Source organism: Triticum dicoccoides, chromosome 2B (assembly GCF_002162155.2).
Source record: "Triticum dicoccoides isolate Atlit2015 ecotype Zavitan chromosome 2B, WEW_v2.0, whole genome shotgun sequence".
Taxonomy (NCBI): domain Eukaryota; kingdom Viridiplantae; phylum Streptophyta; class Magnoliopsida; order Poales; family Poaceae; genus Triticum; species Triticum dicoccoides.
Window position 1 is genome coordinate 522,183,453 of NC_041383.1, and position 20,847 is coordinate 522,204,299.

General features: G+C 49.7%; 1 pseudogene; it reads right to left on the bottom strand.

Annotated features, from left to right (window-relative positions):
- Nucleotides 1-15,417: 15,417 nt before the first annotated feature.
- Nucleotides 15,418-16,848, bottom strand: LOC119360978 (annotated as a pseudogene).
- Between the last annotated feature and the right edge of the window lie 3,999 nt (nucleotides 16,849-20,847).

Genomic DNA, 20,847 nt, shown 5'->3' on the forward strand with positions numbered 1-20,847 from the left:
GTTCTTCATCACAATTTTCAGATTCACGAATTTCAAGCAAAACTTCATAAAGATAATCTAGTGCACAAAACTCACTAGCAATTGGTTCATCATAATTGGATCTCTTAAAAATATTAGCAAGCGGATGAGGATCCATAGATCTTAGCTTCTTTGTTTAGTAATGAATACACAATTATTCCAACCAAACGAGCAAACGAGCCAAGTAAGACATCAAAGCAAACGAAAAGACGGACAGAAGAAGGGCGAATAAAACGGCAAGGGTGAAGTGGGGAGAGGAAAACGAGAGGCAAATGGCAAATAATGTAAGTGCGAGGAAGATGAGTTTGTGATGGGTACTTGGTATGTCTTGACTTGAGCGAAGATCTCCCCGACAACGGTGATGCAGCAATAGTAGCGTCTTGAGCTTGCGTTGGTTTTCCTTGAAGAGGAAAGGGTGATGCAGCAATAGTAGCGTAAGTATTTCCCTCAGTTTTTGAGAACCAAGGTATCAATCCAGTAGGAGGCTCCTCAAAAGTCCCACGCACCTACACAAACAAACAAGAACTCGCAACCAACGCAATAAAGGGGTTGTCAATCCCTTCAAGTCCACTTGCGAAAGTGAGATCTGATAGAGATAATATGATAAGATAAATATATTTTTGGTATTTTATGATATAGATTGGAAAAGTAAAAATGCAAATAAAAGTAGATTGAAAGCTTATATGATAATACAAAGACCCGGGGGTCATAGGTTTCACTAGTGGCTTCTCTCAAGATAGCATAAGTATTACGGTGGGTGAACAAATTACTATCGAGCAATTGATAGAAAGGCAAACAATTATGAGATTATCTAGGCATGATCATGTATATAGTCATCACGTCCATGACAAGTAGACCGACTCCTGCCTGCATCTACTACTATTTCTCCACACATCGACCGCTATCCAGCATGCATCTAGAGTATTAAGTTCATAAAGAACAGAGTAACACATTAAGAAAGATGACATGATGTAGAGGGATAAACTCATGCAATATGATATAAACCCCATCCTTTTATCCTTGATGGCAACAATACAATACATGCCTTGTTGCCCCTGCTGTCACTGGGAAAGGACACCGCAAGATTGAACCCAAAGCTAAGCACTTCTCCCATTGCAAGAAAGATCAATCTAGTAGGCCAAACCAAACTGATAATTCGAAGAGACTTGCAAAGATAACTTAATCACACATAAAAGAATTCTGAGGAGATTCAAATATTTTTCATAGATAAACTTGATCATAAACCCACAATTCATCTGATATCGACAAACACACTACAAAAAGAGTTACATCGATAGATCTCCAAGAAGATCAAGGAGAACTTTGTATTGAGATTCAAAGAGAGAGAAGAAGCCATCTAGCTAATAACTATGGACCCGAAGGTCTGTGGTAAACTACTCACAACTCATCGGAGAGGCCTTGGAGTTGATGTAGAGGCCCTCTGTGGTAGATTCCCCCTCCGGCGGAGCGCCGGCGAAGGCTCCAAGATGGGATCTCGCGGATACAGAAGGTTGCGGCGGTGGAATTAGGTTTTCGTGGTCTGTTCTGATGTTCTCGGGGTACGTAGGTATATATAGGAGGAAGAAGTAGGTCGGTGGACTCCCAAGGGGCCCATGAGGGTGGGGGGCGCACCGGGCACCCTCGTGGCCGCCTCGATTGTTGCGTGACTTCCACTCCAAGTCTCCTGGTTTGCATTTGTTCCAAAAAGATTGTTCCCGAAGGTTTCATAGCGTTTGGAATCCGTTTGATATTCCTTTTCTTTGAAACACTGAAATAGGCAAAAAAAACATCAATACGGGCTGGGCCTCCGGTTAGTAGGTTACTCCCAAAAATGATATAAAAGTGTAAAGTAAAGCCCATAAACATCCAAAACGGGTAATATAATAGCATGGAACAATAAAAAATTATAGATACGTTGGAGACGTATCAATTGACAAGTTCAAAAAGTGGCCAGAAGTGGAGCTAGTGAGAAAGGTGACAACACAGTCAGCCGTCAAGTTCTTCAAGGGACTCATTTGTCGTTTCGGTGTGCCAAACAGAGTCATCACCGACAATGGCACACAGTTCATGAGCCGCACCTTCATGCAGTATATCCAAGACCTTGGCAACAAAGTTTCCTTTGCTTCTGTTGCTCATCCAAGAAGCAACGGCCAAGCAGAAAGGGCAAATGCTGAAGTATTGCGAGGCCTCAAAACAAGAACTTTCGACAGGCTATGCAAGTGTGGAAGGCGCTGGATTGATGAATTGCCAACGGTTCTTTAGTCAATCAGAACGACAGCAAATCAAGCCACTGGCCAGACACCCTTTGCCCTGGTATACGGGGCAGAAGCAGTTCTCGCCACGGAACTCATATACGGGTCACCTTGAGTGCTCGCTTATGATGAGCTTGAGCAAGAGCAGTTGTGCCAAGATGATGCAACGCTCCTTGAGGAAGATCGTCTTCAGGCTGTTGTGCAAGCCGCTCGCTAACTGCAAGCCTTGCGCCGCTACCATATCTGCAAGGTTCATGCCCGAAGCCTTGAGGAAGGCGACCTTGTTCTTCGGCATGTTCAGTCTGCCAAGAATTCAAACAAGTTGATGCAAAAGTGGGAAGGCCCTTTTCGGGTAATACGAGTCACCAGGCCCGGTGCAGTCCGCCTGGAGACCGAAGATGGCATTCCAATGAGCAACTCCTGGAATATCGAACATCTTCGCAAGTTTTAACCGTAAGGCGCGGTTGCCGGGAGCCCCGACAACCCCCTTTTGTACTAGCCTTGCCGGCAAGGCATGTAACCCTATGTACAGAGCCAGGCGTAGACCCTGTGTGTAGTCAGATAACTTTTAGTATGTGCAGTTTCCTGTTGATTTCCATGTTTCATATATAAGTATATGCATGCTTGTCCAGGATATTATACTGCCTCTGATTCCAGAAAATACTAATGGACCGTTAAGGTTCAAATGTTCCTATCCTCTCTTCTTTCCAGCCATAGTAAAGGCGCTCGGCCCCGCCGTTCCTGTCGTGGACTTGGCTCCGGCAAGAAGCTGAGAAGACTTCCCGGCACGTTGTCCCCGGCAACCCAAACAGATAAAGTTCACCTCTTGTCCATCCATGTTCGTAACCTGTGACTTGTGCATTAGAAAACCCTGCCACTCTTTTTAGACTTAGGTGCTCTCATCCTTGACCCGAACGCTGCTTCGGTCAGAATGGTCGCAGCAGCCTCTGATAAAAAGAGATTGGTAGGGGGATGGGCCATTTGTCTGTAACCCGGCAGATGTGACTCTCCGGCAGGCACAAAGGGCGCCGGCAAGATAGCTTGCCGGGAAGAATCGTTTATTTACATTAAAGAGGTGTTTCACCTCTACATGGACGTACACATGTATGAGTTCCCAACAAAGCTTGTCTTTCTCATTGATATGCTGATGCAAGTACAAATGTTAAAGAACATAAGCATGGGCTCGAGAGATTACATTATCTAGGAAGTTAAGATTTGGCAAGTGCCTGCAAATTAAAAGAAGATAAGTGCCCAGTAATCCCCGTTCTTGCCATTTTCCTCCTAGGTACAACAAGTGCAGGCAGATACAGGCATGGGGAATGCGTCGACGAAGAGCTTGGCGGGGTAGCCCATTGACCACCGACACCAGAGCCAGCAGGACGCAACCCCCGGCAAGGCATGTTGCTGGGGAGGAGGTGGAGCAGATGATGGTGCTGCCACTGATGGTCAGCTAGAGTCAGAGTCGTTGTCCTCCCGCCTGCTGCCACGTTGTCGCTGGCACTGTCCTCCTCGTCACTGTCGCTCGAGGAGGAGCTTTCGTCGTCTGTGGAACTCTCCACGCAGCACCCTAAGCGGATTCCTGAGCTCCCGAAGACCTTGACAGAGATCAGGCCGTTCTCCATTAACTTGAACTAGAGAACGTGCCCCTCCGACAAGCTGTGGGAGCATGCAAAAGTTTTCCACCCACGGCGAATATACATGACGCGAGGGGCGAGGAAGTCAACATCGACCCACATGCTGCCATTCCCGCAGCCCCTCATGTGCCACCTCAAAGCCGGCGGTGGATCCTGCTCCATCACCTGAGCGAACGGAGTAGGGAGGTGGAGATGGCCGCACACGCACTTGTACAGCCTGATGAAGAACTCGGGGGGCTGATCTCCGACATGGCCGTCCATTGAAGGAGGGGCCACTAGCGAAAGTGCAGTCGGTGCGCCGCCCCATCCTCCTCTTCCCCGGGAACCACGGCAACCTCGGTCTCGTCCCCTTCCTCTCCCCCTCGTGGAGGGCTCCAACGCTGGCAGCTCTGGAGGAGGGGGACGAGGTGTCGAGCAGAAGCCCTCATCGCCATCATCGAAGCACCAGCACGCTCTCTCACCATGACGAGTGGAAGAAAGATACCAACCAGAAGGAGGAGAAGAAAGTGAATGCGGAAAGGCACCGTCCCTCCCCCTTTTTTATAGAAGGGCGGGGTCGGGGCCTGGCCTCCAAGCCCAAGGGGCGGCTGTCCTGCTCGACCAATGCGGACTCCTAAAGCACAGGGAATCAGGACCGACCCGCTGCCCCAATCATCGACGCCTGGTTTCCCGCTTCGACGTTAATGCCCATGCCCTTTGTATCCACCGCCTGCCCTTCCTAAGGCATGGGGGACACGTGGCCGGTGAGTCAGAGGCATAAAGACAAGTGGGGTGACCGTTTTCCACCCCGTGATCGTGGGGTGTCGGTGTCAAAACCGGCGGATCTCGGGTAGGGGGTCCCGAACTGTGCGTCTAGGCGGATGGTAACAGGAGACAAGGGACACGATGTTTTTACCCAGGTTCGGGCCCTCTCGATGGAGGTAAAACCCTACTCCTGCTTGATTGATATTGATGATATGGGTAGTACAAGAGTGGATCTACCACGAGATCAAGGAGGCTAAACCCTAGAAGCTAGCCTATTGTATGATTGTTGTAATGGTTGTTGTCCTACGGACTAAAACCCTCCGGTTTATATAGACACCGGGGAGGGCTAGGGTTACATAGAGTCGGTTACAATGGTAGGAGATCTACATATCCGTATCGCCAAGCTTGCCTTCCACGCCAAGGAAAGTCCCATCCGGACACGGGACGAAGTCTTCAATCTTGTATCTTCATAGTCTTGGAGTCCTGCCGACGATGATAGTCCGGCTATCCGGACACCCCCTAGTCCAGGACTCCCTCGGTAGCCCCTGAACCAGGCTTCAATGACGATGAGTCCGGCGCGCATATTGTTCGGCATTGCAAGGCGGGTTCCTCCTCCAAATAATTCATAGAAGATTGTGAACACTAGGATAGTGTCCGGCTCTGCAGAATAATTTCCAAATTCCACCATAGAGAGAAAATAATATATACACAAGCTCAATCTGCTGACGTATTTTGTAGCATGACGTCACGCCACTACCAAGCCTTTACTTGAATCGTTTATTATACCACCTCAGCGCGTTTAGCGAAGCGGTTTCCTTGGCACGTCTTGTCGAAGCAGAGATCGTGTTCCCCTTATTCTGGGATTCTCATCAACACGGACGTGGGTAACCCAACCGCGCCCGTCGCCACACCCCTTCTATTGAAGGCGAGTCCCGAACGGTCACGGAGACGGCTCTTGGTATTCTCCCTCTTTATAATAGGACCAAGGCTCGTTTCTTTTCTTCAATCCTCCATCGAATCTTCTCCTTGCTCCAAGTTCCAACACCCAGAGCCCCAGATTCGAGCGCTTCGGACCTTCAACAATGTCCGGCTCCGACCTTCAGGGCCGGTGGATGCCCTCCTCCGTCACGGAGGAGGACGTGCTAAAGCTGCGAGAGGCCAAGTACCTGTCTTACGAGATTTCTCACAGGTTGCCCGCCGAAGGGTAGGCCATCCCCATCCCCAAGCCCGGCGAGTACGTCGTCTTTGTATCCCACCTCCGTCGGGGTTTAGGCTTCCCGATGGATCCTTTTGTGAGAGGGCTCATGTTCTACTATGGGTTGGAATTCCACGACTTGGCTCCGGAGTCCATCCTCCATATTTCTGCATTTATCGTCGTCTGCGAAGCCTTCCTCCGCGTCACCCCCCACTTCGGCCTGTGGCTGAAGACCTTCAATGTGAAGCCGAAGATGATAGAGGGGCGTCAAGCAGAGTGTGGCGGGGCGGCCGTAAGCAGGAGGGCCGATGCCCCGTGGCCCGAGGGCTCCTTCCAAGAGGAGCTCGGCTTGTGGCAACAGGAGTGGTTCTATATTACCGCTCCGAAGGGCAGCAGGCAGAAGCCGCCGCCCGTATTCCGCTCGGGACCTCCTCGATGGTTGATGTCGTGGGTCAACCAAGGGCTCAACTGGGGGCCGTCAAAGGACGTGCCCCTATTGCAGGGCCGGATTCGAGACCTCCAAGCGAGGGAGATCGATCTGGTCGTGGTGATGCAGGTTATGCTGATTAGGCATCTCCTGCCCTGCAAACGCTGTCCTCTCCGGCTATGGGAGTTTAATTCGGACGGACCACGGATTCACCAACACTTCATGGGTACGACACCCGTGGAGATGTACGAATTGTTCTTCGGATCACAGGAGGTGTGTCCGGAATTGACCGAGGACGCCGGCCTAAGCTGCAATCGCCCGGATACTCAAGTAAGTAGCTCGGTGTTCGGACGTACCGTTTGTTTGCCTTTCTACAATTCGCCTTTTAACCCGTCGTCCTTTAACAGGAGTGGATAGCGCAAGCAAAGCTGATACGGTGTCCGGCCCCCCTCCCAGAGACCGCACCGGATCCCGTGCTGGTCAAGATGCTGGAGGTTGCGCCTTCAGAAGAAGGCGAAGGGGAAAATAAGGGAGCTACCGCCTTGCCCAAGGAGGCTCTTGAAAAAGGGGGGATCGAGAATCCCTCCCTCCAAGGGGAGAAGAGGACCGCCTCCTGAGACCCGGAGGCCAAAGCCCCTAAGCGGGGGAAGAAATCTTCACCAGAGGGTCCTGCGTCCGGGGAGGCCCCGGCCGCACCGTCTCCCCTAAAGCATCAGCCCTCCAGCGAGCCATAAGTAGAAAAAAGGGAGCTCGGTAATAAGAGACATCCCTATTTGTGCTTCTGAGGATAACCGAATTATTTACCTTGTAGTTCGGATCTCCGACCTTCTCAGATGAGCTCGTCTTTGGGGGACCTTCATCCGGAGATGGTGGAGAGCGAGACGCCTCTGTCCGTTGCGCCCTCGAATAGGGCGGACGAGCCTGAAGTGTCATCACGGAGGGTACCCCCGAGCCCGGCAGAGCCGAAGAGTTCGGCGCCGACTAGTGTTCGGCCGGGGGAGCTGAAGGATCTGCTTGAGAGGGCGTCCATCTTAGAAGATCACCGTGCATTGATGAGTATGGTGATTGGAAGGATTTCGTCTGCCGAAAGCGGATTGCGTAATGTCGTCAGGAGTTTGCTGGCGGGGTTTGAGGTGCGTAAAAATGACACACATGTTTGACAGTTTTGCACATAAAGTGCGCCCTGTATAGATAGTAGCCCCTGAGACTCGGTAGGTTGTCGAAAGCGACAGCGTGCCGAGGATCAAAATTGCAGGTATTAATTGTCGCCTTTCCTATGCAGGTGGCGGATAGTCCGGGGGCCAGCCGGACTGATGGAGTTGCTGAGCTAAAGCGGCAACTCGACGTTGCGGATACGGACATCGCGCTAGTCAACAAGCGACTTGACGAGTCGCAAGGTAAGTTGTTTCTCCGCAGTCACCTATTAAGGGAGCCAAAGCCCACCTCTTACAATATTTGTGCTTGACGCAGATGGTGCCGCTGCTGTGGAGAGCCTTCGGGCAGAACTTGCTCAAGCCAAGGAGCAAGCCAGAAGGAGTGATGCGGCTGCCTCGAGGGCGGCCAAGGAGTTAGAAGCCGAAAGGGCTACACACTGCCGAAGCAGGGAAGAGATGGCCGAAATGGCCGTGACGCTAAAAGATGCTACCGATCGCAATGAGGTACTTGAAAAGGAGCGCCTAGCGGAGCGAGAAGACATGGGGAAGGCCACCGCCGAAGCCAAGGATGCCCGTTCTGCAATGCGGGCTATAAAGGAGGAGTTGCGCCAGGCCGGAGACATTGTGGCTGGCAAGCCTTTTCTGCTGTGCCGAAGGTTTACGGATCCAAAGTATGCTCAGCTTGGCCAGCTATGGGGTCCGGAGGATCCTTATATGGACTTAGCGGCGAGTGCGGCGGATGCCGTTGTGCACTTCCGAATTCAGAAGGATCACAAGACGGAAGAGCTGTTTTGGTCTCAATTCCATAGTCCGGAGCGTTCACTTCCACTGACCAATCGATTGGCCGAGTGGGCTGAGCTGAATAGGTTGTCCGGACTTGCCATGACGGATATCGTGACTCATGTCTGGCCGGATAGGCCCAAGCCGAAGAGTTATTTTGGCTTGTTGCAGCAATTTCTTGGGGCGGTGCCGCATATCAAGGCGATGAAGCGGTCGGCCTTCAAAGAGGGTGCACGGATGGCCCTCGCCCGTGTGAAGACACATTGGACAGAGATGGATGCCACTGTAGTTGCGACCCAGGGTTCGGACGAGAGCCGGTTACCCGCCGAGCACTATTTTGGGGAAGTTCTACGTGGTGCTCGTGTAATAGAGTCGCGGTGCTCAAAAAATGTCACGTTCAAATGAACGTTTTATTTTATAAAACAATGTTTATGATGTAGGCGCTTTTTGTACTTGTGCGTTCAAGTATTGAAATATCTCCTGTGCGGCCGTTTATGTATACGTATGTATAACCTGAAAGATGGCAGTCGTCGGCTTCAGCCCCCACGCACAAGGTGCGGGGGTGTTCGCAAAAATAGCGCATTTTCACACTTAATCCGACGTCTCGGTCCTGTTAAGGAGGTGGTAGCATAGCAAACAAGGCAACCGGACTATAATGCTTTATCACTTTCACTTAGCCATTGGAGTTCGAGGGTGGGACTACGATATAGCCCCTAGGGGCACCGTGCTCTCCGGATTCGGGGCGTGTATGTGCCTGACCGGGAAACGGTCCTTCGTCAAAGCGGAGGAATTCTAAACATTCCGGTAGTCGATCGAGTGGTTGAGCAGTCTCTCGCTGTATCATGACAGTCAGTTTTCGGCTTTCTCTACTGAGGTGCTCGCCCAGCCGAACTGGGGCACAATCGCAGTAGTTCTCCTGGTGCCGCGTTAGCCGATGATACGGAACGTAAGGCAGCAAAACACAGGAGCCGGGCAAACCCAACTTTTGACCAAAGACATGATTCGGAGCTGATGCATATAAGGCCTAACTCGAGACGCCGAACACTCCCTAAGGTGTTTGGTCTTTATAATGATGGGCAGAACAATGCCCTAAGCCCCTAGTGTCCAGGTACGGGCAAGGTCCTCTGACGCGGCCGATGCCAAAACGTCAATATCCTCTCTGGTTATAATGAGAAACCAGGGGATTATAGCAACAAGAAACAGTAAAAAAGGTTTACACAGGGTCTTAATCTGAAAAGAATCCTTGCAACGGGTCCCTACTGCACGTCTGCGCCTGTGTCTCCGTTGTGCCGTTATCCTGGACGGGTGTGCACGTTATTCATCTGTAAAAAGAGAGGAACTTAGTTTGAAGGGAAATCGTGCGAAAAAGTGCATAAAAATTGAAATATTAATAAATGAATAAAGCTGAGCCTATATTAGCTCATTATTGCTTATATGCACAGCCCCTTGTGAGGGGGTGTGCGGCTAGGGAGCCCCTAGCTTATTTATTCTGTACTCGTCTAGCCGTGTCTGGGGTCTTAAACGACCTTTTAATGAAATGATGCCGCGTGGACCGGGCATTTTAAGTGTAAGAGATGCGTAATGTGGTATTGCGTTAAAGCGGACAAAAGCTTCACGTCCCAATAGTGCTTGATAGCTACTTTTGAATGGGGCGACATGAAAGATTAGCTTTTCGCGTCGGAAGTTGTCAGGTGACCCGAACACAACTTCTAGTAATAGGGAGCCTGTGCACTTGGCATAAGGGCCTGGCGTCACTCCTTTAAAGGAAGTGCGGCTATGTCGAATTTTAGTAAGGTCTATCCCCATCTTGCAGATTGTGTTTGGATATAGCAGGTTTAAATCGCTGCCGCTGTCCATCAGGACTTGTGTAAATTGTAGTCCGTCGATTATAGGATCCAATATCAGAGCAGTCCATCCTGCGTTTCGAATGCTTCTGGAATAATCCAGGTGGTCGAAAACCTTGTTTTGACATCCAACTTTGAGGTTCCGCTGGGGTGGACCATGCGGCACTTATTTTAGCGGGTGCCGCATTGTTTTTCCGTACTATCTCATGAAGTGAGTTTACTGTTTTGACTTCTTGTGGGAAAGTCTTTTGTTCTCCGGTGCTCTGCTGGTGGGGTTCGTTATCATCCTCACTTGGTGCGCCGAGCCCCTTGTGTTCGGCTTTGAGTCGGCCGGACTGTTTGAAAACCCAACAATATCGGTGGGTGTGGTTTGCAGGCCTTCCGGAGGTACTGTGGATTTGGCATATCCGATCCAAAATTTTGTTTAAGTTGGAGGGCTCGTCACTGTTGTCCTTAAGAGGCAGTGTTTTATTGTTTGGCCGCGAGCTTTTGAATCCGGCGTTGACCGCCGTGTTCTTTGGGCTTTTTTCTTTGTTCCGGCGCTGATCCTTTCTGCGCCGTGATTTTCCGTTTCCATCCCTGATCTCGGATGTACTCGGGTCGCTGGTGCTGCATCTTGCTAGCCAGCTGTCTTCCCCCGCGCAAAAGCGGGTCATGAGGCTTGTTAGCGCGGCCATTGTTCTCGGTTTCTCTTGGCCGAGGTGTCTGGCGAGCCATTCATCTCGGACATTATGTTTAAAAGCTGCTAAGGCTTCGGCGTCCGGACAGTCGACTATTTGGTTCTTTTTGGTAAGGAACCTGTTCCAGAATTTGCGCGCTGACTCTCCGGGCTGTTGAGTTATGTGACTTAAATCGTCTGCATCCGGGGGCGGACATAGGTCCCTTGAAAATTTGCTCTAAACGCGTCCTCAAGCTCTTCCCAGCTTCCAATAGTGTTTTCTGGGAGGCTTTTGAGCCAATGCCGAGCCGGCCCTTTGAGCTTGAGGGGTAGATATTTTATGGCGTGGAGATCGTCTCCTCTAGCCATGTGTATGTGGAGGATGTAATCCTCAATCCAGACTCCAGGGTCTGTTGTTCCGTCGTATGCCTCTATGTTTACGGGTTTGAATCCCGCCGGAAATTCATGATCCAGCACCTCATAGGTGAAACATAGTGGGTGTGCGGCACCCCTGTATTTGGGTGTGCCGTTGTCTTCGAACACTTGGCGTGTTGTGTTGCTTCCTGGGGCCCTCTTTTTTGGCCCATAAATGGACCTGGCCGGGCCATCTGTTTTCCTAGGATCATGAGTCGGCTTGTGTGCAGCGCCGCTTGTCGCTTTTGGCCTATCATCTGGTCGTCTATCCGACCAGGCGGCCTGTTTGCTTTTTGACTGTGGGGGCTCTATGGCCTCCTCGTCGAATTCAGGCAGCAGTTTGCGCTTCGGGTAGCTCTTTGTTTGGTGGCCATTGCCATATTCGTCCGCGGTCTTGAGTACTTTGCTCCACCTCATTCTGAGTATGTCTTCCACTGTTTTGAGCTTCCGTTTTTCCTTCTTCAGACTTCTTGCAGTGGCGACGAGTCTTTTGTGAAGGTTCTTATGCTCCGGTGGTGTGTCCGGCGTGAGGTCGTCTGGACTGTTGGTTTCGCCGGGCATGGATTGATTATCCGATTCGTCCTGTTCGGACGGTTGCTTGGTTGCATGTTCGTCGTCCACTGGTTTGCCCTACTCTATTGCTGGGTCATTAGGAGCGCTGTTTTTGTCGAGGCGGGACTTAGGGCGGCGTCTGCATCGCCATTTTGGTTGTTTGTCGGTGGGATTATCCTTTGCCGCGCCCCGTTGTTCCTCGTTATCGCTTCCTTTTGGGGTGTCCACCATATATACACCATGGGTTGGGGTGGCCTTCTAGTGCTCGGTGAGCGCTGGTTCTTGATTGTCTCCGACATCGTCGTCCATACCGTCGATGTCTTCAGAGTCGTAGTCTAGCATGTCGGTTAGATCGTCGACAGTGGCTACAAAGTGGGTGGTGGGTGGGCTTTGAATTTCTTCGTCGTCCACGTCCCAACCATCCTGGCCGTAGTCCGGCCAGGGCTCTCCGGATAGCGAGAGATGCTTTAGCGAATTTAGGATGTCGCCAAAGGGTGAGTGCTGAAAGATGTCCGCAGCGGTGAACTCCATGATCGGCGCCCAATCGGATTCGATTGGCAGGGGCGCAGGAGGTTCGGAGTCCGGCAGGGAGTCCGGCACCTCGGAGTCACGAGCTTTATAAGGGACGAGGTCAGTGTTCGACTCCATCGCCGTGGAAGTTGCGGCTCCCGAGGCGGTGTCCAGCCACCCGTCCTCGATCTGCGCGATCGGCTCCGAACTATGGGTCGGAGCGGATTCGTGTGCGGCCTCGAAGGCACTGTCCGGCGGCAGAGTTAGATCATGCCCATCGTGACAGTGCGGCACGCTCGACTGCGGCTTGGATCCATCGAAGATCAAGTCTCCGCGGATATCCGCCGTGAAGTTTAGGCTTCCAAATCTGACGTGATGGCCAGGGGCGTAGCTTTCGATCTGCTCCAGATGGCCAAGTGAATTAGCCTGCAATGCGAAGCCGCCGAATACGAAGATCTGTCTGGGGAGAAAAGTCTCACCCAGGACTGCGTTGTTGTTGATTGAAGAAGCCATCAAGCCTATCGGTGACGACACAGAGGAACTCTCAATGAAAGCACCAATGTCGGTGTCAAAACCGGCGGATCTCGGGTAGGGGGTCCCGAACTGTGCGTCTAGGTGGATGGTAACAGGAGACAAGGGACACGATGTTTTTACCCAGGTTCGGGCCCTCTCGATGGAGGTAAAACCCTACTCCTGCTTGATTGATATTGATGATATGGGTAGTACAAGAGTTGATCTACCACGAGATCAAGGAGGCTAAACCCTAGAAGCTAGCCTATGGTATGATTGTTGTAATGGTTGTTGTCCTAAGGACTAAAACCCTCCGGTTTATATAGACACCGGGGAGGGCTAGGGTTACACAGAGTTTGTTACAATGGTAGGAGATCTACATATCCGTATCGCAAAGCTTGCCTTCCACGCCAAGGAAATTCCCATCCGGACACGGGACGAAGTCTTCAATCTTGTATCTTCATAGTCTTGGAGTCCGGCCGACGATGATAGTCTGGCTATCTGGACACCCCCTAGTCCAGGACTCCCTCAGTGCCATGCAGGCCATGATCCAAGTCCACTTATTAAATGAGTAGCGCCCCTGCGAATTCCTCTTTTTTATGAGGTAAGTGCGGGCTACCTCTTTACTATCCACTACGAGATGAGGCAAGCGCGCTGCGACCGTCCCATGCACGACCCCCACGTCACGCCCTCGACGCGGATCATGGGGAAGCGCAACTGGTGAAGAGATCGTAGAAATTAAGTCTCTGCCACGCATGCCCGCGCACCGCTTAGGGCCTGGCCCAACTACGCCTTGCACTCATGTGTGGCCCAGGCCCGGGGGCTCCTGTCGGTGTAGAAAAGTATGGGCTCTTCTGTACCCCTTACTTGTGCATGGGCAGTTGCAGCCACGCTTGTGGCCGGGCCCGGCAAGACAGCAGAAGACAAAACACAAGACTACCAAGATAGCAATCAAGTCAAAGAACAAGGAGTAGAGGACAGATTGGGCCTCCCCTGGCAATGTCCTTGCCGAGGGCAGCCTATGTGGCCCCGGCAAGGGACTAAGAGCTTTGACACCATCAACAGCGCCAAGGCCAAGGCTCAGAGGGTGCGTGCAAAGTAGCATGCAGATCTTTGTGAAGATTGATAGCATGCGGGTCCACGTGAGACCAGAAGACGAAGACCCCCGGCAAGACCCTTGCCGGGGACGACCGCGAGGCCCCCGGCAAGACCCTTGCCGGGGACGACCGCAAGGCCCCTGGCGAGCCTTGCCGGGGATGATTGCGGGGCTGCGGCCAGGCCCGCGCCCGACAAGGTTTTGCCACCTCACCACCACTCTAGTGCGACGACCAACTTGCCAACTAGGCAGACGCCTGCGTGGAGACATGTAGGTCTTTGTGGAGGCTCTACCACCGCGCCAACACAGCAGCTAGCTAGCCAGTGTGGCACTGCATGCTTCGTCAGCATGGACGTGTGTCAAGGCAAGGAAGGGCGGCGACGGACGGGATGGTTTTTGTTGCCATCCTCGATAAAGTGAGAGGGCACGTAGGCAGCGCATTAAATGCATTTGTCCTACGACACCAGCGATAAGTATGTGCATTGTAGATACTTTCTGTCTCCTGTGTGTCGTTGTGGCAACCCCTTTGAAATATAAAAGAGGCCCGAGGCATACTGAGGAAGGATTCGGACTTTTTGGACTAGGCACGCACCGCAACTAGTTCAAGAGTTGAAGAACACAGAATATACACACAAGCAGGACTAGGGTTTTACGCATCTTTGCGGCCCGAACCTGGGTAGAAATCCCTCGCACTGATTGCTAGACCCGCTCTTCGTGCAGCTCCTATCCTCGCCAACCATCGAGGGGATCGCCCCTGATCCCATAGGTGTTCGTTTTCCCCGACACTTGCCTAACATCTTCCTTGCCATCAAACTTCATACTAAGAGTAAACTCTGGTACATCCTCCTTGTCCTTGAACCTTCTATACCTTCACCATCACTGCCAATCTCATCGAGAGAATCATATAAATCAGAACTACCTTCATATGCAGTATCATTTCCATCATTTTCCTCCCCCACCTTATTTGATGACCCTATTATAGGACCACCATCCAGCATAGTGTCATCAAGGTGCTCGAGTTGTCCCGCCTTCATCTTTGCTTTATACTCCTTATATTTCTTGTTGATCTCAACAGCCTCTTCATCTTCATTGGAACTGATGTCATCATCCAAGCAGTAATCACTCTCATTAATATCCTCATCTTCATCTTCCTCTGAATTTTCATTTGCAGCCTCTAAATTCTCATTTTCATCCCCTGAATTTTCCCCTTCAGGCTCTTTTGAGTTACCAGAAGTGATTGCAATACAATCATTTTCTGTAGGTGGACAACCAGCCAATGCGAGAAAATGATCTACAGCTCCCCCTGATTCACTACTAGAATTTGGACCCATCATAAGCTCAACATCACTGCCCGACTCCCTATCGTGTTCGTCATTTTCAGAATTTGGACATATCTCCACATATATTTCAGCTACACTTCTAACACCACAAATAGGACAACATGAGCATTGCAAAAGATATACGACAGAAAATGGTTAGAACAGGAACATAAATCAATTAAGTATGACTCAACTTTTCCCTCGACACATTAAACTATGGAGAATTACATGATTATATATGCAAGCAGATAAAAATCAAAATTATTTATTCAGAGCCAACTAGGTACAAGCTAGCCACATCTTAGTTGGTTCATTGAATCCATCGATCCGTTTTCTTCAATCTCCCCCCTGAAGCCAAGTTCATCTTTCGAAGATCAAGTGTAATCCACATTGGGGCCGAAAAGTTTGACCAAAGCTGCGGAGACACAAGGTCCTGCTTGCTCTTATCATCCAAGTTGAGAACTCCCATATCACAGTGATTATTCTTCAATCCACATGCCCATAAGGAATTATCATCGGTGAAGTAGGCATGATTTGCCCTGAGAGAAGGATATTCTTCAGCCCCAAGACAAAGTAGTTGATTATGCCCAAGAAACAACACATGGTCACGCAAGCAATTGATTTCCTTAAGTTCACTTCCAGCATCGTCAAATTCATATACGCTATATTGCGTAGTGTTGCAAAACACAGATGCTCCAGGTTTAGGTTCTACATTATGATCCTCAAAGATTCTACATATAAGTAGCAGACCACCCCATGGAGCTTGAACAGTGTACATGTACTCGCAATCATACTTCCTTGGTATGTTTATAATCGTCTTCCTTGTGACCACAGGGCCATTAAGATCAAAGGTGTGAAGTTCTCCCTTGTAATTACATGCAACATACAACAAGCCATCCTTGTAAGTGCAGTCACTATAGTCATCATAAGGTGGCAACCAGGTCCACTTATCATCACCAACCTTGCAAAAGAGAGCTGACACACTGGATTATGGATGAGCATGACGATGTAGCTTCCAATGGATGTATCAGGGAAAACAAACGCTTTATAGTGGATCTCGTGCCGCAGCTTGTTAAGAGCAAAGATTGATGGTGAGCTATAAGCACCACGGGTTCCAGTGTGCCTTGAGAACTCATACATGTGGGCATCACCATACTCATCAACTACGGGATTCACCTGCTTGATGGTGATCACCGAAGGGAGAGCAATCTGTTCACATGTTATGTGATTGGAGACGTGCATCTCAGATCTATCATCAACAGTAACCAGCCAGCCATGTGAGGACCCTCAAACACCTAGTGCGTATAGGCGGCTCCGGGAGACTTAACTTGTATGATCTCTTCTCTGCGAGGCTATAGAGGCACGCAACACTCTCACCGGTGGATTCAGAAGTGTAGAGGAGGCATGGGGTCTACTGGAGATTGTACTGCCCAAGGCTCCGTAGGCTTGTGTATGCGGAGCGCCAGGAGGAGCAGACAGAGCCGGTACGCACGAGGTCAGGGATCTCAAGGGTGGCAAAGATACCCATCAAGATGTCCGGAGGCCACTCCGGCAGTGTGCCTAGTGTAGTCTTCTTGGTCAGTTGTAGCTCAACATGTTCAACTTTGCAGAATTTCTTCAGTGAACTGGGAGTGAAGCCTAGCATCTTTGGCAAAGTTCTGAAGATTAGGGTGCACAAATACGTCCGGTGTATAGCAAGCTTCCCTAAGCTCATTATCTTGGCCATGCTACATGGCTCCATTGGACATCTTCAACTTCGGCCAAACTGACAAATTTTACAGAGTCTCTCTGCAGATATATTCAGCTTGGGCCAAACTGACAAAAACTTCAGTAAGTTGAACGCAAATTTCTGCAGGAGGAAAGGATGGCTCCTGTTCATACTTATATAGATAGATCACCAGGCGATTCAAATTCTAGTAGGATAAGTAAATCTGAGCCCAAGAACAATACGGATATCGACTGAATTCGATTCCCAGGGCACTTCTAGTGCTACAACATGGACTGGCACTCGACAAAGATCCCGACTTGTGCTGAATTCCGGGCGAGCTTGTGAAGGAAATATGCCCTAGAGGCAATAATAAAGTTATTATTTATTTCCTTATTTCATGATAAATGTTTATTATTCATGCTAGAATTGTATTAACCGGAAACTTGATACATGTGTGAATACATAGACAAACATAGTGTCACTGGTATGCCTATACTTCACTAGCTCGTTGAATCAAAGATGGTTAAGTTTCCTAGCCATAGACATGAGTTGTCATTTGATTAACAGGATCACATCATTAGGAGAATGATGTGATTGACTTGACCCATTCCGTTAGCTTAGCACTTGATCGTTTAGTATGTTGTTATTGCTTTCTTCATGACTTATACATGTTCCTATGACTATGAGATTATGCAACTCCCGTTTACTGGAGGAACACTTTGTGTGCTACTAAACATCACAACGTAACTGGGTGATTATAAAGGTGCTCTACAAGTGTCTCCGAAGGTACTTGTTGATTTGGCGTATTTTGATATTAGGATTTGTCACTCCGATTGTCGGAGAGGTATCTCTGGGCCCTCTTGGTAATGCACATCACTATAATCCTTGCAAGCAATGTGACTAATGAGTTAGTTGCGGGATGATGCATTACATAACGAGTAAAGAGACTTGCCGGTAACGAATTGAACTAGGTATTGAGATACCGACGATCGAATCTCGGGCAAGTAACATACCGATGACAAAGGGAACAATGTATGTTGCTATGCGGTTTGACCGATAAACATCTTTGTAGAATATGTGGGAGCCAATATGAGCATCCAGGTTCCGCTATTGGTTATTGACCGGAGACGTGTCTCGGTCATGTCTACATTGTTCTCGAACCCGTAGGGTCCGCACGCTTAAAGTTTGGTGACGATCGGTATTATGAGTTTATGTGTTTTGATGTACCAAAGGTAGTTCGGAGTCCCGGATGAGATCGGGGACATGACGAGGAGTCTCGAAAAGGTCGAGACATAAAGATCGATATATTGGATGACTATATTCGGACTTCGGAAAGGTTCCGAGTGATTCGGATATTTTTTCGGAGTACCGGAGAGTTACGGGAATTCGCCGGGGAGTATATGGGCCTTATTGGGCCATACGGGAATAGAGGAGAGAGGCCAAAAGCAAGGAGGCGGGCGCCCCCCCCCCCTCTGGTCCAAATTGGACAAGGGGTGCAGCCCCCTTTTCCTTCTCCCTCTCCCCCTCTTTCCTTCTCTCCTACTCCAAAAAGGAAAGGGGAATCCTACTAGGACTTGGGAGTCCTAGTAGGACTCCCCACACTTGGCGCGCCCTCCTCTAGGGCCGGCCTCTCCCTCCCTCCTTTATATACGGGGGCAGGGGGGCACCTCTAGATACAACAATTGATCCCTTGGATCTCTTAGCCGTGTGCGGTGCCCCCCTCCACCATAATTTGCCTCGATAATATTGTAGCGGTGCTTAGGAGAAGCCCCGCGTCGGTAGAACATCATCATCGTCACCACGCCGTCGTGCTGATGGAACTCTCCCTCAAAGCTTGGCTGGATTGGAGTTCGAGGGATGTCATTGAGCTGAACGTGTGCTGAACTCGGAGGTGCCGTGCGTTCGGTACTTGATCGCTCAGATCGTGAAGACGTACGACTACATCAACCGCGTTGTGCTAATGCTTCCGCTTTCGGTCTACGAGGGTATGTGGACACACTCTCCCCTCTCGTTGCTATGCATCACCATGATTTTGCGTGTGCGTAGGAATTTTTTTGAAATTACTACATTCCCCAACAGTGGCATCCGAGCCAGGTTTATGCGTAGATGTTATATGCACGAGTAGAACACAAGTGACTTCTGGGCGATACAAGTCATACTGCTTACCAGCATGTCATACTTTGGTTCGGCGGTATTGTTGGATGAAGCGGCCCGGACCGACATTACGCATACGCTTACACGAGACTGGTTCTATCGACGTGCTTTGCACATAGGTGGCTGGAGGGTGTCAGTTTCTCCAACTTTAGTTGAACCGAGTGTGGCTACGCCCGGTCCTTGAGAAGGTTAAAACAGCACTAACTTGACGAAATATCGTTCTGGTTTTTATGCGTAGGTAAGAACGGTTCTTGCTCAGCCCGTAGCAGCCACGTAAAACTTGCAACAACAGAGTAGAGGACGTCTAACTTGTTTTTGCAGGGCATGTTGTGATGTGATATGGTCAAGACATGATGCTAAATTCTACTGTATGAGATGATCATGTCTTGTAACAAAGTTATCGGCAACTGGCAGGAGCCATATGGTTGTCACTTTATTGTATGCAATGCAATCGCCTTGTAATTGCTTTACTTTATCACTAAGCGGTAGCGATAGTCGTAGAAGCAATAGGTGGCGAAACGACAATGATGCTACTATGAAGATCAAGGTGTCGCGCCGGTGACGATGGTGATCATGACGGTGCTTCGGAGATGGTGATCACAAGCACAAGATGATGATGGCCATATCATATCACTTATATTGATTGCATGTGATGTTTATCCTTTATGCATCTTATTTTGCTTTGATTGACGGTAGCATTATAAGATGATCTCTCACCAAATTTCAAGGTATAAGTGTTCTCCCTGAGTATGCACCGTTGCGAAAGTTCTTCGTGCTGAGACACCACGTGATGATCGGGTGTGATAGGCTCTATGTTCAAATACAACGGGTGCAAAACAGTTGCACACGCGGAATACTCAGGTTAAACGCATACACCGATATGGCCTCGGGACACTGAGACCGAAAGGTCGAGCGTGAATCATATAGTAGATATGATCAACATAGTGATGCTCACCATTGAAAACTACTCCATCTCACGTGATGATCGGACATGGTTTAGTTGATTTGGATCACGTGATCACTTAGATGATTAGAGGGATGTCTATCTAAGTGGGAGTTCTTAAGTAATATGATTAATTGAACTTTAATTTATCATGAATTTAGTCCTGATAGTATTTTGCAAATTATGTTGTAGATCAATAGCTCGCGTTGTTGCTTCCCTATGTGTCGGGGATATACCCCGCGGTATGACCCGGTCGGAGATATGAACCAGCTGGGACTTGATGTTTCATTGGAGACTCGGCAGATTATAAGCCGGCGGGAACAGTTAAGCATTGTAAGCAGGCAGACATAGTCATATAACCCGGCAGACACAGTCATGTAACCCGGCAGACACAGTCATATAAGCTGGACAGTTAAGCCGGCAGATGTTAAGCCAGATGGTAAGTCAGATCGTAAGCTAGACCGTAAGCCATATTGTAAGCCATATTGTAAGCCAGATGGTAAGTTAGATCGTAAGCCAGACCGTAAGACGTTAAGAAGCCCATGGTGAGAAGCCCATGGTAAGACGTCAAAATAGGTTAAGTCTTAAGTCTGAGTTGGACTCTACATGTAACCCGCCCCTTCAGCTTATATAAGGAGGGGCGGGGCACCCCAAGAGGAGAGGTTGAATAAGGGCTAGGTTAGACATAACTAGGAGAGCCGGTGAGGGAGTCCTGGACTAGGGGGTGTCCGGACAGCCGGACTATCATCGTCCGCCGGACTCCAAGACTACGAAGATACAAGATTGAAGACTCCGTCCCGTGTCCGGATGGGACTTTCCTCGGCGTGGAAGGCAAGCTTGGCAATACGGATATGTAGATCTCCTACCATTGTAACCGACTCTGTGTAACCCTAGCCTTCTCCGGTGTCTATATAAACCGGAGGGCCTTAGTCCGT